Consider the following 14,050-nt stretch of genomic DNA (forward strand, 5'->3'; position numbering starts at 1 on the left):
TGTCGGTTTAGGGAATTAATTTGAAAAATAATGGTGTTCTTGTGCTGAGCTCATTGTAGAAATGAGCTTTAGAGGCAGGTCTGGTAGAAATGCCCCAAATGGGAAGTCTTTGGTAGTTGCAGATACCTAGACATTTCTTTGTGTGTTAGACTTTCTTTTGTGTGTTGAGGCACAGAATAACATTTTCTCCCACTCTTTATTTAATGTCGGGTTTGTGGTGTGTCAGAGTGTTGGGGGGGGGGGAATTATTCTTTTTTATCACCTATTATCTCTAAGCTTTATTTTTTTAAGTTTATAAGACTTTCTTGAGGTCGACTCAAAGTTGAAATGGTATTGCTTGCAGCAGTGTTTACACATTGTTGCATATATGGGTTTGTAGTCTTTAATCAAAGAAGAATGCTGTGTTTCTGTAATGTCCTGCCCTTCTTAATCCTCTTTTTAGTCTAGTTGAATTAGCTAAATTTAGTTGAGATGAATTAAAACTGCAAATTAGGTTAGTACTTGGAACATAAAACTAAGGTTTAGGAAAAATAATGAATACTTACAAATCGACTCATATCACATACTTATTTTTAAAAATTAATGCATTATCCATGGTTTTTAAGGTTTTTCTGTTGTTAAAAGCATGTACTGTATATAATTTGTGGCTTTGTTTATATATAGGAGTACGTGTTAGAAGCCAGCCAGGTGGGGATGGGGGACAGGGAACGACCAGAGGCTGACATTGATTGAGTGCCTGCCATTTACCTGCCCCTGTATGTTTTATATACATCATTTCCTCTAATTTTCTTATGACCCAGTTAAGTAGATACCATTGTTCCCATTTTAGAGTTGAGGAAAGTGAGGCTTTAAGTAACTTTCTTAAGGTCACACAATGTATAATCATTAAAAAATTAAACATGGTATTGACATAGGTCACAGAGTTTTATTAAATGCAATGAAGATATTGTTTACATAGAGGTCTTATTATGACATGGTGGAAAAGAAATCATTGCTAATTAATGCTTGAAATGATGTGTATATATTTGTACCCCTATGATGAGCATCCAGTTTCTGCCCAGGAATGGGCTGTGGGAAGAAGGGGAGGGAAGATTGTCTCACTGACCAACCTCTGGGGCAAGAGTGACCTCCAGTAGTATTTTCTCTAATGTACATAGAGTTGCCCTGTTACAGAGTCTCTTTGACTCTTCTTCTTGGCCAGATCTAGGTCCATCTCCCTTATCCATTCTACCTTTAAAGTATTCCTTGGCTGCTCTTGGGGGCGGAAGAACAAGTGGGGAGAACTCAGATCTGTACCAGGCATATTGAGTTCTCAGACTGCAGTTTCTCACAGAAACTCTTAATGGTGTCTAAGACTACTTGAAATAGTAGTTTGTACCATATTTTTGTATCATTATGGGTTAAATGTCTCTGAAAGCTAAATTGGAAAACTATCATTTTACAAGACCAGTGCTCTAACCCCTGAGCTATAGAGCCCTGACCATCATTTTATAATAGCCTAAGACAATAAGTTTGGAATTCCAAGTAAGAAACTTGTAAGTGAAGTTGATAGTAACAACTTTATAAATTGAAGTAATTGCCCTTGATATGGGAATAGGGTGTCATTTTAAGCCAATTAATATATGCGCACAGTTAAAAAATCAAATAGTGCTAAAAGGTTTAAGATAAAACACCACACACAGTGTTCTGCCTTTGGTCTCTTTATCCTCCAGGCCCTATTTTCCAGTAGAAGCAACTGTCTCATACTAGTTCTGGTTCTGTTCACTTATTTTCCTGTTTTTTACTTTCACCTTTTGAAATTAATATAGAATAAGGATTTGACTCCCTAGTTTCATAATTGAGCACTTGCTCTGTTCTGTGTCTCAGTCCCTTAATATAGCTACATAACAATTTTTAGTAAAATCAACCATCAGAAATTACATTATTGTGTATATATTTATTGCTCACTTCTGAGTTAGTGATGCCAGATTATTATGTGGGTTCTTTTCCTGTACTTTTTTGTTTTCTCTGCAGCAAATAATTGCCTTCAAGTTTTTGATTAGTTTTTCATGTATCTATGGCTACGTTCCTCAAACACTCCTAGAAACATGTTTAATGCCTTCTGATATTTTTTCCAGGTAGCACAAATCATCCCTCAGTTCTACTTCATTTCCTCTTAGAAACTCCCAGCTCAGGAGCCTTCCATTCTCTTGCTCCAGTCTGGACAGTAGTATTGTTGTTCTGTGATTTCTGTTCCCTTCTCTCCTGCCTTGGAGCCTGTTTCCTGGATCACTTGTTTTCTTTTTGTTGGTTTGTTCGTTTTGCTAAAGGGTGCCCACAATAGCTTCCATGGTAAGTAAATTATTTGAGGTCTTGCATGTCTGAAGGTGTCAATGCTAGATACTTTGTAGATGATTTATAGATGCTTTCTAGATGATTTAACTAGATTTAGTAGGCTGAAAATATTATTTTCCATAATTTTGATGGCATTTTCACAGTTTCTGGCTTTAAAGTTTTTTTTTTTTTTTTTAAGTTTATTTATTTTGAGAGAGAGAGAGAGAACAAGGCCAAGCAGCAGAGGGGCAGAGTGAGAGAGAAGGAGAGAGAGAATCCCAAGCAGGCAGTCACTGTCACTGTGGAGCCTAATGTAGGGCTTGAACTCATGACATGAGCCTAAGTGGACCGACTGAGCCATCCAGGTACCCCTGGCTTTAAGGGTCTCTGATGAAAAATCCAGAGCCATCTGATTCCTTTTATTTTTCTTTGTTTTTGTTTTGTTTTGTTTTTTTAATTGAAGCTCAGGGTCTTTTTCTCTAGCATTCTGAAATTTTGTAAGGTTTTGTGTGGGTCCATCTGTTCACCCGTTATCTATTTTATTTTATAGGTCCTTTGGATCTAGAAACTCATATTTTTCAGTTTTGAAAATGTCTACTATGATAATTTCCTACCCTTTATTTTTTGTTTTTTTCTTTTCGAGACGTGTTGGTTTGATTATTGAATATTCTGGAATTGATCTTCAGATACTTTTAACTTATGTCCTCTTATTTATATCTTTATATTTGGACATGGAAAGTAGCAGGGGGATCTTCTCAATTTTGTCTTACAAGCTTTTATTTAAACAAATTTAATGATGGTGTTTTTAAATTTTAGAAACTTTTTGTTCTCTAGTTTCATTTCCATTTAATTTCATTTTCTGTTTCTATTTTATTCTTATTTATGGATGTATTATTTTCAAGGTATGTGTATATGTGTTTTTCAGTTTTTCTGTATGTTTAATATGTTTTTAATATTTCTTCTGCTTCCTCCAGTGTGCTTATTCATTTCAGGGTTCTTTTTATGTTTGTTTACATCACAAACATCTGGTGGTCCTTGGCTGTCTGCAATTAAGAGTGAGACGCTGGAAAGTTTATCAGGAGAGAGAGTATGTGTGCTGGGGATCTTATGACTTCCCTTGGAGTACAGGTAGACTTTTTATGAAGTGTCTACCCCACATATTAGTACCTTCACATCTTCCTTGGGACTAATACCTGCAGAGAAAGTACCTCCAGCAGCCTGCCTCTGGTGTGTCTCGTAATATACTGATTGTTGGGGTTTGGGTTATCTGGTTGAGGAGGGATGGAGGGTGCTGTCATTCAAAGTATAGCCTTGGACTTCTCTTGCCTCTGTAGTTCAGAGTCTTCAGAAAAAACTTAAGGTCTCCTGTAGGATCTGGGAGCCCACCCCTTATAGAAGCTCCCCTTTGTCAAGGGTGAGCCCCATGCTGGCCTTTGGTGCCTGAGGGGTCCTGAGGAGCAGTGACCACTTCTTTATCTGACTCCCCTCTTGAAAAAGTTTGTTGAAATCTGTGTTGTGTTGTTGTCTTTTTTCCCTTTCTGTTTGTCTTTGTGGTTTAATATCTTTGTGATTTCATTAGTATCATTTCAGGGGAATTTGGGAAGAAATGGGAATAAAGGCGAGTGGTCATTTCACAATATGTAAATAATGGGTTTGGGCTTTGATTATTGAGGAGCTGTATATATGTAACGGGTTTTTTTGGGGGGAATAATATTTAGAAGAGTGATAGTTGACACTTTTTAGATACTGCAGACATGTAGCAGTCTTTTGCCTTTGTCAGGCCCAAGGTAATTCCTGTTTTAAATATATATTATTTTCATTTTATAGATGAGGAAACAGGCTTGGAGGATGTATGTAACTAACCTTCTTCCTTGATTGTAAGACATACAGTCCTGATGGAAGTCTATCTGTACAGACTCCAAAAGCCTCAGGAGGTTTTACTCTCCATGTGGTGGCATCCCTGTATCCTCAGGCCTAGTTTCATTGCTCTCATTTACTCTTCTTAACGGGCTGCCATGTAGGCGTCCATTTCCCCATTTTTGTTGAGGACTTTGATTTGGGACTCTTTGGGCAGTGAGTAGAGGGTCAGGTCTTGACCTAGTCATGCCTGAATCCAGAATCCATCTTGCCTCTTTTTCAGCTCTGGAGGAGCTGTGATTAACCAAAAATACCCAAGAAGTAGAATCTGAAAGCTTGCTGCCACATGTTCGTGGTCTTGACTAGTATGTGCATCCTCTGATGTTCTCTTCCTAATTGATAATTCTAATAGTACTGAGTTCCCTGGAAATCCAGGACTTGTGAAACTGGTATGTGGCTGGGGCAGTGCTAAGGGTTTGGGAATAAAATGCTGAGGGGTGAGGGGTATGGTATAAACTGGTTACGGCAGCATTCGTGGTAGTGATAGGGACTTTGTAAGGCTCAAGGGTCTTGTAAGAATAGACTCTGCCTTCCCAATTAGAAATTCACTTTGGGTAACTTGCTTTTATTTAAAAATAAATATCCTCTGGAGAAGTTAAGCATTGTTCACATCTTACTTAAAATCAGTTTAATACAAGTTGAGATCAGTGCTCTCCAAATCAGTCCAGTAAAAATTGAAAAATAAATTTTTAATGTTTATTTATTTTTGAGAGAGAGAGAGTGAGCGCACACACGAGTGGAGGAGGGGCAGAGAGAGAGGGAGACCCAGAATCCCAAGAAGGCTTCAGGCTCTGAGCTGTCAGTGCACAGCCCAACATGGGGCTGAACCCACAAACTGTGAGATCATGACCTGAGCTTAATCAAGCTTAACTGACTGAACCATGCAGGTGCCTCATTCAGTAACAATTTTTGAAGCGCAACCAAGTACCATATATTGAGGGAGAAAATAGCGATTCAAAATTATTAAACTCCTTTTCTTGAGGAATTGAGAATTTTGTAAGGGAGACTGTTATATTGATGGCTGTAATGCTGAGATAAGAATTATACTGCTGAGTGACATAAGTTATTGTAGGAGTGATTACTCTTGACTTTAGAAGGGGAAGAGGAGAGAGCCTTAGAGAGTTTAGGGAAAGTGTTCCAGTGTTCCAAACTGAGACATTTGAAAATCATCTTGAGGATGAGTTTGATAGGCAGAAAAGAGGAGCAGTTCATGCCAGGTAGAGAAAATAGCATGAAAAAGCTATAGTTGTACAGAAGCAGATGGGTATGAAATCAGGAAGTAGGAAAAATCTAATGTGGCTAAAATGAGAAAAACTGGCAAAGCCAGGGAGCAGCAAAATATAAAGTTGGGAATTAGGTTAAGATTGGATTAGGAATTTGAATTTTATCTTGTAGGTAATGAGGAGCTGTTGAATTTAGGAAAGGAGAGTGCACAAACAGGTTTGGGTTACAGAAAAGATGACTTTGGCCCCAGGCAAAAGGGACTTGGAGACAGATAAGCTGAATCTGGGAAATGAGAAAGTCAGCCTTGTGGTGATAAGAGGGATCAATTAGGGCAGTTGAAGGAGTAGGATGGACGGGTGAGGAATTTGTAGGAATTTGCAGGGAGTTTGGAAAAGATATAGTGTGGGAGGCTTGAGGGCTAAAAAAAAGAGAGGAGTCAAAGAGGATACTAAGTTTTCAGGTAAGTGCTGCTGAAATGAGGGACTCTCCTTTTGGGAGGTGGTTGATGGAAAGAAAAATGAGATGAGCCATGTGTTCCTCTCCTCCCAGCACCTCTCTTTCCTCTTAAACCTCAGGCCAAGTGGTTGGTGGGGGAGGGAAGTGAGAGTGTCCTCCCTACTGATGGGTCTGGCACGACCTGAGGAGGTGTGGGTGATTGCTAGTGGAGTTGGGTTAGCACCCTGAAGCAAACTCTTAGCTCTGGGTGTTTTGGGTGTGGTTGGTGGCATCGATGCAGCATTAATTTGGGTCCATGTGTTCTTCATTGCGAGAGTTGAGCTGAGACATTGTGCAATTGTGGGTTTTGAGTTTTTTTTCCTTCTTCATGCTACATATGTGGGAGAACTCTTTCTAATTATGGCTAAACTTGTCCCCTATGAGTCACATCCGGAGTGGACAACTTAATTCTGAAGGTGCTGCCTAAAATAATGTTTGGATTTTAAGGGTCACTTTAGAAACGAATGAAACATGTGGATATTTCTTTGAGCATCCTGAATTGAGAAGTTCCATAGCATTACTTTTGTGGTTTTAATGCACTAGGCCAGTGTTGCAACAAAACTTGCCAGCTATACATACTAAAACAAAACAAAAACTTGGACTTGAAATAGAGCCTTTAGCTACTCTGAAATTGGATTATACTTTAAAAAGCATGCTTTTAGGAGAGCCTGGGTGGCTCAGTCGGTTAAGCATCTGACTTCAGCTCAGGTTGTGATCTTGCAGTTTGTGGGTTCGAGCTCCAGGTCATGCTCTGTGCTGACAGCTCAGAGCCTGGCCTGCTTTGGATTCTGTGTCTCCCTCTCTCTGCTCCTTCCCCGCTTGTGCTCTGTCTCTCTCTGTCTCTCAAAAATAAATAAACATTAAACAGTTTTTTTAAAAAGTATGCTTTTATTGTGTTACCCTTGTTGATGCAAATCAAGTACAATATTTTCTGATCAAAATGTTATTAAACAATTTTCATTTATTGTGGGACCCCTTAAGATGTGATGTGCCAAAACAAATGTGTGTGTATTGCTGAGTTACATAATATATACTTAGTGAATGATTCTTTGTATTGTGCCCAGCAAGTGGTACTGCTGAGTAGTAGAATATTTCTAAAAAGTAGTTCTATAGGTCTCAAGTTTGTTCATAAGATAAATATATTAGGTCTTGTTTATAAGTAAATATATTCTTCCGTAAATATGTGTGTTTTAGTATACCTCTTGCTATATGCCAAGTATTTCACATGTGTTCTCTTTTTATCAGCCATACAAAGTAGGTGGCATTGACTTTTTTTTTTTAATAGATAAAGCTGAGGCTCTGGGAAATTACAGAATTTGCTGGAGGTCACAGAGATGTCTGGGGCTATGTGACTCCAGAGTGCATGCTTTCTCTCTGTGCTGCCTCTGAAGGCTAGCAGTTTACTGTTTATCTAACTAGAATCATCTGAGAAGCTTAACAAAATATGAATTCATAGGCCTATCCTGAGCAATTTGTTTAGGAGATCTGAGATGGGGCCCAACTCATGAACTTTTTGAATACCATGTTTCATTGATTATACGAGGTACAGTTTTCCCATGTTTGGACATCTCTGAAATTGGAACCATTTTATAGCCAATGATAAATCATCAGTTAATTGACAGTTCTTTTTTCTTTTTTAGTGGCACAAAAAATAATGATACACTTGAGGTGAAATGAAATGTGGTATCATAAAATGATTACCACCTTTCTTTTTTTGGGGGGGAGGAGGGCTACCTGTACCAATTGTCTTTCAGAGTTCTAAAATTTACTGGTGGTATTTATTATTTGCTTGTGGTAATGGCTGTATAGTAATCTCTTTGCAAGGAAAGCAAATGATGACTGTGAGATATTACCATTAACTTTACAAGCAATAGCAATTCAGTTTTCACCTAGAAATTGCTGGCAAAAGAAGTATCAGTGGCTCTCAGCCTTATTTTGTGAGTCTTCAGGTCTTTCCCTAGACAAAAGCATGGATATTCAGCCATATTAAATTTTGCATAAAGTGCTGACTTAGACCTTGGGGCTTTGTAGCTTACAGATGAAAGCTTATGGATGCATCTGGGTCCCATAAGAGCTGATTCTGGAAGGGGGCATATTATATTTTGTATTTCATCCTGGTATTCCCTGACCCCCTACATGATTTTTTAAAAAAAGTTGCATACATTAAGGTTCACTTCATTGTAGTTATATGGATTTTGACAAATGCATAGTGTCATGTATCCACCAAAGTATCATATAGAATAATTTCAACGCCCCCCAAAATCCCAATTTATTTTAAATAAATTTGCTTTTAAAAATGTATTTATTATGGAAAAGTTCAGACATTCAGAAGTATGCTAGTATAAGGAACCTCTGTGTACCCATCATCCAGCTTCACTAATTACCAACTCATGGCCAATTTTGGGGGGTATATACCACTCCCCTCCTCAGTCGACTCCTTTGCTCTTACTGCCCTGATTCCCCACTTGGATTCTTTGAAGGAAACTCAAACATAAATTTTTTTAAGTTTATTTATTTATTTTGAGTGAGAGAAAGAGTGGGGGAGGAGTAGAGAGAAAGGAAGTAGAGAGAATCCCAAGACATGGGACTTGAACCCTTGAACTGTGAAATCATGACCTGAGCCAAAACCAAGAGTCAGACACTTAACTGATCCAGGCACTCCTCAAACATAATTTTGTAAAAAAATATTTAGTATATATAACTAAAAGATAGGGAATCTTTAAAAATTTATAATAACCATTATCACACCCAAGAAATTAACAATTCATAAATATCAAGCATCTAGGCTGTTCTGGATCTTTCTGATTTATAGGTCAGTGTTTATATGAAGACTCTTGCCTGCCACCTCTTTCCTCTTTTATCCTCCTCTCCCACCATGTGTTCTTAGTTCTTCTGGTGCTAAGCTCTTTCTCACCTTAGGGTCTGCCTTTGATGGTTGCTTTGCCTCACACACTTTCTCCAGACTGGAGCCTTCCATATCTCAACTTAAAATGTAACTGCCTGTGGGCCACCTGGGTGGCTCAGTCAGTTAACCATCTGACTCTTTATTTCGACTCAGGTCATGATTGCAGGGTCGTGGGATCATCAGGGTTCCACACTAAACTTCAGATTCTCTCTCTCTCCCTCTGAGCCTCTCCCCTGCTTGTGAGCTCTCTCTCTCTCTCTCTCTCTCAAGAAAAAAGAAAAGAAAAAAAGTCACTGCCTCTGAGAGCCTTGCATTCCTAGGGTTGACCCCCCAGTACCGCTCTGTTCTTTTCACCCTGTTTTATTTTAAGCATCTGATACTTTTGTTTTTGTCTCCCTCTATAGAAAAGTTAATTCTGTTTGAGTAAAGACCTTTTATATCATTTCACTCTATATCCCCAGCACCTAAAGCAATAACTGACATGTAGTAGATGTTCAGTAAAAGTTCAATGAATGAATAAATCAGACTTCTTCTTAGGAGAGATTCACTATCTTATGTTTCACAGGGGTCATCATTCTCTTTATCATTTCCTATTGCCTGCTGAGTTATTATCCAAGATGGGAGTTTATGAATGGGATTTTAAAGAAATTGGTATTTCTAAAAAAGGCATTAAAGGTATTAATACCTTGATTTCTTTGAGGTTGCCTAATTTTCTCAAGTCTCTGTTCCTTGTACCCCCCCTTTCTGGGTTAAGTGCACCCCATCTTGGCTCCTATAGCTCTGCATTCTGTACAAACAAATCAGTATCACTGTGCCCATCACATTCTATCTTTCCCATATACTGCACTAAGTTGACCCCATGGCTTGACACGTGACAGTCTCCCAGCAGACTGTTGGTCTGCACTACAGTTGAAGGAAGTGAAGTATTCAAGAAAGATTTTGGCACAGGCCTTTTCCAGTTATTAAAAGCTGGGAAATAGAATTTCTCATCTTTTCTTCTGAAATGCTTAAGCTTCTATTAATTCTGTCCAGTGTATTTTTTCATCACACACATTGTAGTTTTTACCTCTAGAAATTTGATATGAGCCTTTCTGTATCTTCCATATTTAATTTTTTACCATGTGAAGTACAGTTATAAGAGTTGTTTAAATTTTTTGTCTATTAATTCTAACATCTGTGCCGGTTCTGGGTTGGTTTCAGTAAATTTATCTAACATCTATCTACTTATTTATTTATTTTGCTTTTGTTTTTTGTTTTTGTTTTTTGCATGCCAAGTAGGTTTTGATTGGATGGCAGGCATTGTGAATTTTCCTCTGGTAGGTGCTGAATATTTTTGTATTCCTATAAATATTCTTGGGTTTTGTTCTGAAGTCAGTTAAGTTACTTGGAAACAATTTGATCCTCTAGATCTTGCTTTTAGGACTTGTTATATAAGATAGGAGCAATGCTCAGTATAGGCTAATTATTACCCATTATGAAGTTAAAGACCCTTTTTATACTTTCTCCCTTGACCTGTGTGAATCATGAACTTTTCTAGTCTAGCTAGTGGATATAGGTGATATTCCAGTTCCTGTGTAAGTAAGATTGTACATTTTATCTTTTCTCTGTCCTTGTGCAACTTCCTTATGCATCCTCTGATCAGTACTTAGCTGAAGACTGGAGGGCAACCCTCTGCAGATCTTGGAAATTTTCCTTGTAGCTTTCTCCTCTCTTTTACTTCATACTGCATCTTTAGCTGTTTCTGTCTTTCTGAACTCACATATTTTGTATGGTTCTTGGACGTCTCAGACAAGAGAGTTAGTCTGGTCTTATTATTCTATCTTGTCTAGAAGTGGCAATAGCCAAGGATGATGATGATTTTTTTTTTTTAAGTTTATTGGAGAGGGAGTGCAAGAGAGAGCAGGAGAAGGGCAGAGAGAGAGAGGGAGAGAGAATCTCAAGCAGGCTCCACATTGTCAGTGCCGAGTCCGACACGGAGCTAGACCAACGAACTGTGGAGATCATGACCTGAGCCAAAATCAAGAATTGGTTGTTTAACTGACTGAGTCACCCAGGTGCTTCACCAAGGATTATTTATCTTGATTGTTTGCATCTGTTCTAACTTAAATTATTTGTCAAAGGAGAGCATTTAGTCCAATTTAAAGGAAAATTATCTTAAGGTTTGTATATGTGTGTATGCACATGTACACAAATACAGAAATAAACATAATGGAGGTTCCTCAGAAAGTTAAAAATAGAACTACCCTATGACCTAGCAATTGCAGTACTGAGTATTTACCCAAAGGATACAAAAATACAGATTTGAAGGAGTGCACGATCCCTGCTGTTTGTAGCAGCATTATCAGCAATAACCAAATAGTGGGAAGAGCCCAAGTATCCATCGACTGATGAATGAATAAAGAAGACGTAGTGTGTATATATAATAGGATGTTACTCAGCCATCAAAAAGAATGAAATCTTGGGGTGCCTGGGTGGCAGTTAAGTATCCGACTTCGACTCAGGTCATGATCTCATGCTTCGTGGGTCTGAGCCCCGCATCGGGCTCTGTGCTGACAGCCAGCTCAGAGCCTGGAGCCTGTTTCGGATTCTGTATCTCCCTCTCTCTCTGACCCTCCCCAGCTCATGCTGTCTTTCTCCCTCTCTCAGAAATAAATAAAGCATTAAAATTTTTTTTTAAAAAGAATGAAATCTTGCCATTTGCAACAACATGGACGGAACTAGAGTATTATGCTAAATGAAATAAGTCAGTCAGAGAAAGACAAGTACCATATGATTTCACTCATGTGGAATTTAATTTAAAAAAATAGGCGAACATATGGGAAGGAAGAAAAAGAGAGGGAAGCAAACCATGAGATTCTTTTTTTTTTTAATATTTTATTTATTTTTGAGAGAGAGAGAGAGACAGCATGAACAGGGGAGGATCAGAGAGAAAGGGAGACACAGAATGTGAAGACAGGCTCCAGGCTCTGAGCTGTCAGCACAGAGCCCGATGTGGGGCTCCAACCCACGAACGGTGAGATCATGACCCGAGCTGACGTCCGACGCTTAACCGACTGAGCCACCTAGGCGCCCCACAAACCATGACAGTCTTAATGATAGAGAACAAACTGAGGGTTGTTAGAGGGCTGAGGTTGGGGACGGGCTAAATGGGTGATGGCCATTAAGGAGGGCACTTGTTCTAATGAGTTCAGAGTGTTATATGTAAGTGATGAGTCTCTAAATTCTTCTCTGTAAACCAGTATTACACTATATGTTAACTAACTAGAATTTAAATAAAAATTTGAAAAAAAAATCCCAGGCAGGTGTGGGAATATAGTAGATAACATGGTGTGGGACAATACTGAATTTGAAATCTTTATATTTGAGTTTTAATTCCATCTTAAGATATATGTGTTTAATTCCTGTTTCTGAGTGTTGGTTTCTTCATATACAAGATGAGATGATTTTCAACTACAATAAGATGTCTGTTACCACGGTTGCTATAATGTATATGAAAATGCTATGTAATTCTTAAAACAGTTTATTTTAGTTGTTGGTGGGAGATTTGCATGTTTTGGAAGGAAAACCAAAATGATAGAATGTTTGGAAAAGAGGTCACTTAGGTATCACCTGATTGATTGATTGCCTTTAGTAGCAACACTTGCAGCTCACTCTCCAAACAATTATTTGTTCATTGTTTACTAGACCTTATTTTAGGGGCTTAATATATTTTGGTGAGTAAAACATAAATATCCCTGCTTTCAATGGAACTGACTTTTAGCAGAGAGCTGAGTGACTTGCCTAAGAAGAGAAATCACGTAGTTTTGGAACTGAATTTCAAGTTGGCACTTTGCAATGCAAGTTGTTGGCAGGGAGAAGTGATGTTTGTGAGTTCTCCATTGTGCTTTGAGCCACTGGACATACCAGCCAGCTCTAAGTTACTAATGCCCTCCATGGCTGACTGAGATCAGAGATCATGCTCCTTTTAGGAGTTGGCTATGAAAGAAGTTGAATGGTGACCGTATCAAACAGTAACTTATTCCGTCTCTATTACAAAGATGTGCCTGCAGTAAGTACATATTTGAACTGGTCAGATTATTCTCTTACTTAAATAGGGCAGGTACCAATGATAAGTTATTTTCCAGAGTATCTTTTGCCAGATATTGGAACATTCTAGCAGGATGGCAGGGCGTGCTTCATATGTTATCTTATAGTACTGGAGATTATGGGTTGTTTTTGTTACTTATAATCTTTGGATAGGATTTTAGAAGCACCTTTATCATCTCTGCATTTGTGACATAAATCACATCTTGCGGAGAATTCTGTTAGGGATTTTTTTTTTTAAGTTTATTTATTTATTTAGAGAGAACATGTGCAAACATGAGCAGAGGAGAAGCAGAGAAGGAAAGAGAGTATCCCAAGCAGACTCCTCTCTGCCTGATTCGGGGCTTGAACTCTCACACCATGATTTCATGACCTGAGCCAGGAACAAGAGTCAGACGTTTAACTGACTGAGCCACCAAGGACCCTCCAGTGGATTGGGTTTTTATTTTTGTTTAAAAAAAATTCTTTTTAAGGTTTTACTTACTTCTGAGAGAGAGAGACAGCTTGAGCAGGGGAGGGTCAGAGAGAGAGGGAGACAGAATCAAGCAGGCTTCAGGCTCTGAGCTGAATGTCAGCACAGAGCCCAATGCAGGGCTCGAACCCACGAACTGTGAGATCATGACCTGAGCCAAAGCCAGACGTTCAACTGACTGAGCCACCTAGGTGTCCCAGCAGTGGATTGTTTTTAAGTGAAGTATTGATTTTGACCATATTATCCTGTTTTCTTCCTAAAGTAGCAAAGTAAGGAAAGGTGCTCTGTAATTGCAGATGACTGGCTTTTCCTTGGGAGGATCAATAAATTCCCTTTCTTCCTTTTTTTTTTTTTAATGTTTATTTATTATTGAGACAGAGAGAAACACAGCATGAGTGGGGGAGGGGCAGAGAGAGAAGGACACATAGAATCCAAAGCAGGCTCCAGGCTCTGAGCTGTTAGCACAGAGCCCGACATGGGGCTCGAACCCACGAACTGTGAGATCATGACCCGAGCCGAAGTCGGCCACTCAACCGACTGAGCCACCCAGGCACCCCAGTAGATTCCCTTTCTTGAAGTTGACTTCCTAACCACCTCTGAGGTGGGCCTGCTTGCCTTTCCTTGGAGGAGGCCAGTTCTTG

The 14,050-nt window shown here is 38.9% G+C and overlaps 1 protein-coding gene across 2 annotated transcripts in view; it reads left to right on the forward strand.

Moving 5' to 3' along the window:
* RYK (receptor like tyrosine kinase) overlaps nucleotides 1–14,050 on the forward strand; it is a 96,641-nt gene that overhangs the window by 1,216 nt on the left and 81,375 nt on the right. The window lies entirely within an intron of this gene.

Source organism: Hyaena hyaena, unplaced genomic scaffold, assembly GCF_003009895.1.
Source record: "Hyaena hyaena isolate Hyena2069 unplaced genomic scaffold, ASM300989v1 scaffold_234, whole genome shotgun sequence".
Classification (NCBI taxonomy): Eukaryota; Metazoa; Chordata; class Mammalia; order Carnivora; family Hyaenidae; genus Hyaena; species Hyaena hyaena.